This window comes from Eumetopias jubatus, unplaced genomic scaffold (assembly GCF_037043125.1).
Source record: "Eumetopias jubatus isolate StellerSeaLion01/CBP00866 unplaced genomic scaffold, mEumJub1_p1.0 scaffold_15, whole genome shotgun sequence".
Classification (NCBI taxonomy): Eukaryota; Metazoa; Chordata; class Mammalia; order Carnivora; family Otariidae; genus Eumetopias; species Eumetopias jubatus.
The window spans coordinates 29,225,633-29,232,506 of NW_028274821.1; the positions used below are offsets into that span (position 1 = coordinate 29,225,633).

Genomic DNA, 6,874 nt, shown 5'->3' on the forward strand with positions numbered 1-6,874 from the left:
CAACGCACCGCGGGGGCTCCGCTCACCCACCTAGAGGCGCAAAGCGCGGCGAACGTTCTCGCGAGTCTTCCCTCCCTACTCTCCCCCTCCCCACCCCCACCCCCAGGCTGACGCGTCGGCCAGACCCCCAGGGAAGCGGCAGCATTCGCTCTTGTTCTGCGGCCTCTCTTACCGGGTGGTCTGCGCCAGAGCTGCTTCAGCAGTTTGGGCAGGGGCAGAAAGGACGCCTCCGCCCGGGTTCTGTGGCTTGCAAATTTGGCTTTGCCCCGTACTGGTTTTTTGTTTTGTTTGACTTTTTTGGAATTTTCCCGCGGTCGCTCGGCAGTGGAGCGGCGCTCGCGCGCTCTAGCCCCGCAGTGCACTCTGGGGCCTGGTGAGCGGGGCCGCGCGCCTCTGCGGCATCGCGGGAAAATGCGAAAAATCTCGCGCTCGCGGGGAGGGACGCGGGTCTAGCTCCGGCTTGGCCGGAAGTCGGCCCGGCCCGGAGCGCTCCGCGGCCCGTGGGGAAGCGGGGGCTGCTTTACCTTTCCAGGGTCGGTGCTGGAGTCACGGGCGAGAACTAGACGGCGGGAAAGACCCGGGAAGGAGAAACCTGGGATTTTTAATCAGGTTGTTGCCCAGGTGTTGGCAAGATTCAGTCCAAAATGCAGAGGACGTAAAATGGAAATCAGTTTCTTAAAAGAAAAATTGAAGCTTTGTCAAGGGGTAAAACGTATAAACAAGGCCTAACATAGGGTTTGCTAGCTGTGGTCATACACAAAAAAAAGGAATCTTTTTTTGGGTTAATAATCCTTCCTATCCCCTCCCAATCAACTCTACAGCGTGAATCGGTTTTACATAAGTTCAATGAAACCACTTAAAAGCATTTTCTGTAAAGTTCCGTTACTGTTAATAGTTTTACCTTGTCTTGGTGAATTTTTTTTTTTCTTTTTATTCTTTAATTTAGTGCATGGAGGTTTTTCATAGATGTTTAAGTTGTAAAAAGAATCTGAGGAACCTAACAAGCTTTAGATTTTTTTAAATCAGTGCCTCATAATCTTAAAACTACAAAATGGGTGCTTTCAAAAAAACACTGCAAGGCAGTGTATGCATGTAATAAAAATATTCAAACACTTCCAGCTTTCTGTGATGACCCATTTTATATAAGAAGAAATTGAATACAGGGATTAGGTTACATCAAGCTTACACAGGTCCTAAGTGACAAACTTAGCATGTAGGTTAGTGGTAACAACAATCTTTTTTTCATAAAGGGAGATACGAAAGGAACCCAATCCAGAATTTGAGACAAAATAGGCAGGATCTGCAGCTGTATTAAGGAATCAGGTGTTAAATCCATTCTTGAAAATATTCCCTGCCCACTAAAGAGGTCTATGCTATACTGATGGGTGCATAGTTCATTGTGGGTAAATCCAAAGCAGAGCTTGTGTAGGGAGATGTATGCTTGAGTGACACTCATTATGGCCTCATTGGCCATAAGGAGAAAGTCATTGTGTTTGTGATAACAAATGTGAGCAAGTTAATATTTAAGACTTGCTTCTACCAGCAAAGGAAACAAGCTTATTTCCTTAGAGAAAATATCTATTGTGGTACTCAGGTCCCTTTGCATATTTGCTGAAAAATTATTTCTGGTGTTTGTAGCATTAATAATTGAGGTCTCGGGGCACCTGAGTGGCTCAGTTGGTTAAGCATCTGCCTTCAACTCAGGTCATGATCCAGGAGTCCCAGGGATTGAGCCCTGCATAGGGCTCCTTGCTCAGGGGGATGTCTGCTTCTCTCTCTCCCTCTGCTCCTCCCCCACTCGTGCTCGCTCTCTGATTTAAATAAATAAATAAAATCTTTAAAATAATAATAATTGAGGTCTTTCCATATTGCAGTTATATGTCTTTTTGATTTAGTGGTTCATAAAGCTTTGCTAGGCTAATTCAACTTTACTGTAGTTAAAAGGATGTCATGTTTAGGCCTAGTTTACACCTAAATTGGTTGCATGTATAGTATAAATACATAAATGTAAATTTATGGAGATTTATAGATACTTATTTTATTTGGCATCCATATGTATGGAACTATCCTAATACTTTAAGCCCTAATGAAATCAACATTTTGTAAAATGCCTGAAAAGTTTCCTGAGAAATACCAAGACAAAAATCCTAGTTTTGGGGTGCCTGGGTGGCTCAGTCAGTTAAGTGTCTGCCTTCAGCTCAGGTCATGATCTCTGGGTCCTAGGATGGAGCCCTGCATCCAGCTCCCTGCTCAGTGGGGAGTCTGCTTCTCCCTCTCCTTCTGCCGCCCTCCGCCCCGTTCATGCTCTCTCTCTCTCTCTCGTAAATAAAATCTTTAAAAAAAAAAATCCTAGTTTTAATCAGCTTGTAACCCTGAGTATATGTACCTCTAGAAACAGTTTTGGTATAGTACAGAGCCTAATCATACTTAAATAATGTAGCAAAAATGAAAAGCAGCATGTGTAGGTGAAAATTATTTCATTCTCAGAAATAATTAGAATTTATTCTAGTGGAATCTATCCATTAGAATCATTATATTCTAGAGGGAAAAACATCACATATAAAATACCTGATATCAAATCTTCTTTTTAAAATTCAACAAACAAAATCAACTGTCGTGGAGTCTAACCATTGTAGTAAGACTCATATTTCCAGAATTAGTCCAGACACCCACCTAGTTTTCAGCTTTCATAGCACTTCAACACTGTATTGTCCACAGCTCTGATACTTGCCTGTGCTATCTCAACTGTGAATATTTAATGAGTATTTAAGTTCGGGCACAGGGCTGATGCCTTGAACTGATTATTTTCTTTAATTATTACAGTGATCTTACGTGGTAGGTAATATTCCAACTTCATAGGTATTGAAACTGATGCACAGAACAGTCTTTACTAATAAGTGTAGTACCTTCAAATCCAGATAGATTGACTCTGGTGCTTTGCTTCTTCCCACTTGCTATGCTCTTACTCATTCTCCAGGCTGGGTACCAGATCACTTCCTAAGTTCTTGATGGGGCAGAAGTCGGGGAGGAGGCGATGTGACCCTAGAGGCTTATATAAGGTAATCACCACATTGCTTTTCTCTTAAAACATTCTGTCTGAGGAAATGTACGTGGAATTAGAGAAGAAAACAATAAGAATGTTTGTGCACAAAATACTTTCAGAAATGGTGCAAGTAATAGTGAAAGTCTTTGATCTGCCACCCTAATGGGGGAAAAGCACCAGAGATTAGGACACAGAGGGCAGCAGGAAGTGGAAATTAATGGAAAAAAGGAAATGTATTATAACTGTTGCAGGTACCTCTCCTTCCCCTCACATGCTCACTCTCTAGGGGCTGCTGAAAGAATGCACCTTAAAAGGACATATTTGTACTAATTGCCTCACTCCTTGCCACAGCTATTTGAACTAGGAATGGTAACCAGACCCTCACTGAATCAATGACGCTACTGCTGGGGAATTTGGAATGGCAAAACCCAGACTGTACCACAAGAGTCAAATCCCCATGCCAGCCAAACTTACTGGGGGAAGAAAAAAAATACAAGCAGTAAAGAAAGTTGGTTCAGAGAGAAAAGCAGAAAAGAAGTTGAAAGGTCAAGTTACTCCATGAGAAATAGAGATAGCTTCCATTCCTAACTTTTTTAAGCCCAATTTTAAGGCAAACTGACTATATTTATTTTTATGTTCTTAGCTTTCTGTGAGATTCCCCTACATCTTCATAACAATTACTCCTTTATCTAATCTTTCAATGAGTTTCTCTCATTTTTTTTATTTTAGAGAGAGAGCATGCATGCACATGAGAGTAGGGGGAGGGGCAGAGAGAGAGAATCTCAAGCAGACTCCCCACTGAGCATAGAGCCTGATGCCTGGCTCAATCTCACACCCCTGAGATCATGACCCAAGCCAAAATCAAGAGTTTAACACTTAACCAACTGAGCCCCAGAGTTTTTCTTTCTTGCTGCAAAATGTTAACCTTAAAAATAAAACTGTCAGTTATTTGACCAGCAAAAAATGGTTTTATTTGGGAATAGCAGCAGAATTGCAAATGGGGACATGAAAGCTTCTGCAAAAACCATAGGCAACTTTGGAGAACAAAGGAGAGGAATACTCTCTCATTGAAGCAAAAGGGGGGATGGATTTTGAGGGGCTGTTATAAACAAAAAGCCCAAATTGGGAGTTCCAAGTGTAGTTGCTTTTCGTTGGTTGAGTTGGGATAGTCTCTCATTGGCTGGGCTGTTGCTGGGGCAGGAGAAAATCTTTCTGCCTCCTGCTGAGGTAAGAAACTATAGGCTTCTCCCTGTTGAGGGGCGGGGGGGTGGGGGGGGGGTCCTGCAAGAGGACAAATGGTAGGGTGAGAGCTCCCCCTTCTGGCCTCCTGTCTCCATTTTAAAGGTAGTTTATTCAGTTTCACAAAAGCAAACCCTGACTAAGGACCTGGAGGGGCCAGCTTTTCTTTGTGTCTCTAGGTGTTAGCACTTTGGCTGAGATACTTGATAAATTAATCAATGGATTACCTAGTGAGAACTTCTAAGCAGAAGGTATGAAGCATGTAGGCTGTGTTGAAGACACAGATCCATCTGAGTATCTTGGAGCAGGGAGAAATCTTGCAGGTCACCTATGTAATCCAGGAATTCCCTAGATTTTGAATTTCTTGTACCAGTAAAATGTCAATAATATTAGAGGACTAACAGAGTTAACAACTTTTTATCTGGTCAAGTAAGGACTTTAGGAGGGGAAAAATTTTTTTTACCATCATTTCCATTTTTAAAAAAACATTTTTAAATTTAAGAATAGATGGGGGGGTATGAGTCCAAAGAATAGTCTTGTAAACTGAATAAATTTGCTTCACAGAAACTCATTACATTGTCCTTATTGATCTCATTTTACCACTTCCTCCCCTTGTTAGTATGAGAATACTACTTTTACTTAGCATGGCAATGTGCCCAATTAAAAAAACTACATTTCCCAGACTCCCCTGCTATTAGGTGGCCCTCTAACTTAATTGTATCCAGAGAGACATAAGTGAAAACTGTTGGATGAAACTTTCAGAAAGGCTTCTTTTTTTTAAATTTAATTTTATTATGTTATGTTAATCACAATACATTACATCATTAGTTTTTGATGTAGTGTTCCATGATTCATTGTTTGTTCATAACACCCAGTGCTCCATGCAGAACGTGCCCTCTTTAATACCCATCACCAGGCTAACCCATCCCCCCCACCCTCCCCTCTAGAACCCTCAGTTTGTTTTTCAGAGTCCATAGTCTCTCATGGTTCCTCTCCCCCTCCGATTCCCCCCCTCATTCTTCCCCTCCTGCTATCTTCTTCTTCTTCTTTTTTTAACATATATTGTATTATTTGTTTCAGAGGTACAGGTCTGTGATTCATCAGTCTGACACAATTCACAGCGCTCACCATAGCACAAACCCTCCCCAAAGTCTATCACCCAGTCACCCCATCCCTCCCACCCCCCACCACTCCAGCAACCCTGTTTGTTTCCTGAGATTAAGAATTCCTCATATCAGTGAGATCATATGATACATGCCTTTCTCTGACTTATTTCGCTTAGTATAATACCCTCTAGTTCCAACCATGTAGGTGCAAATGGCAAGATTTCAGGGGTTTTTTGATGGCTGCATAATAATTCCATTGTATATATATACCTCATCTTCAGAAAGGCTTCTTAAAAGGTAGCAAGACAAGAGCAAGGAACTTTTTAGCCCTTTTCCCCTTTCAACAGCTTCCTACCTAATGTGGGGCAAAATGGCTGGAGTTCCAGTAGTCTTGGACCATAAGGTACCCTCAAGGATGATAACCATGGAATAAAGATGGCAGAGCAAAAGAAATGGATTCTGGGTCCCCAGTAATCATGGGAGTCACCTAGTTTGCCTAACACTGAGCTTCTTTTACAATAAAGAAAAATCTGTTTTGTTTCAACTAGCATTTTAGATCCCTGTTGCTTAGGGCTGAACTCAGCTAAGGCACTATGGTGCGTCTGGGATTAACGTGGTGAAAAAACGAAAAAAAAAACCAAACATATTCTCTGTGCTTGTGAAATTCATTCCAGTGAAGGGAATCTGTCTTTAATTAATCAACATCTTCTCTTCCGGCAGCATAGATCAATAGACATAGATTTGTTAAAATGAGATAAACTCAAGAGAATAGCAAGTTTCATTCCAATAAAGGTAGGGGAGGAGACCTAAACCACACCAAGAGAGAGGAAGGCAAGGGACTCTTAACCATTTGCTAAAATTCTGTCAACATTGTAGCATGGGAAAACAACTTTATCATTGTACGATCTCTGACACAGAATTCCCAGAAAACAAAAATCTGTCCTTTTGGGGCACCTGAGTGTCTCAATGGGTTAAGCAACTGCCTTCTAGGGTCATGATCCTGGGGTCCTGTGCTCCCCGCTCAGCGGGGAGTCTGCTTCTCCCTCCCCCCTGCTGCTCCCCCTGTTTGTGTTCTCTCACTAATGCTCTCTCTCAATAAAATAAATAAATAAAATCTTTAAAAAAATCTGTCCTTTTTTCATTGAGCAATGATACACTCTGTTCCAAAAAAATATACATATATTAAGGCAGTGTTAGTCTGATTTCCTTTAGTTTAGTAAAAACTGCATTCCTATTTAGAACATGCATTCCCACCAATCATGGTGTATTGTAACTAATACAGTACATTTTTATTGCCTGCGGAAAGTAATAAATTATATTTTTAAATGAGCACATGGTTTAAAAATATTTTTTCTCGTAAGTATTTCATAATGGTTCATTTAATATGAAATTAATATTAAAGAACTTCTAAGAATAAGCACTTAAAAAATTCCAAATGAAAAGAAATTATGCACATTTATGATTTGATTAATTCTGGCAACTATTA

At 41.1% G+C, this 6,874-nt stretch overlaps 1 protein-coding gene across 6 annotated transcripts in view; it reads right to left on the reverse strand.

The window, feature by feature from the left end:
- FANCC (FA complementation group C) overlaps positions 1–350 on the reverse strand; it is a 299,252-nt gene extending 298,902 nt beyond the window's left edge. For all 6 annotated transcript variants that reach the window (XM_028122318.2, XM_028122310.2, XM_028122311.2 and 3 more), the window contains exon 1: positions 173–350. The gene's annotated coding sequence lies outside the window, so the exon portion shown is untranslated. The remainder of the gene's footprint in view (positions 1–172) is intronic.
- Positions 351–6,874: the final 6,524 nt, after the last annotated feature.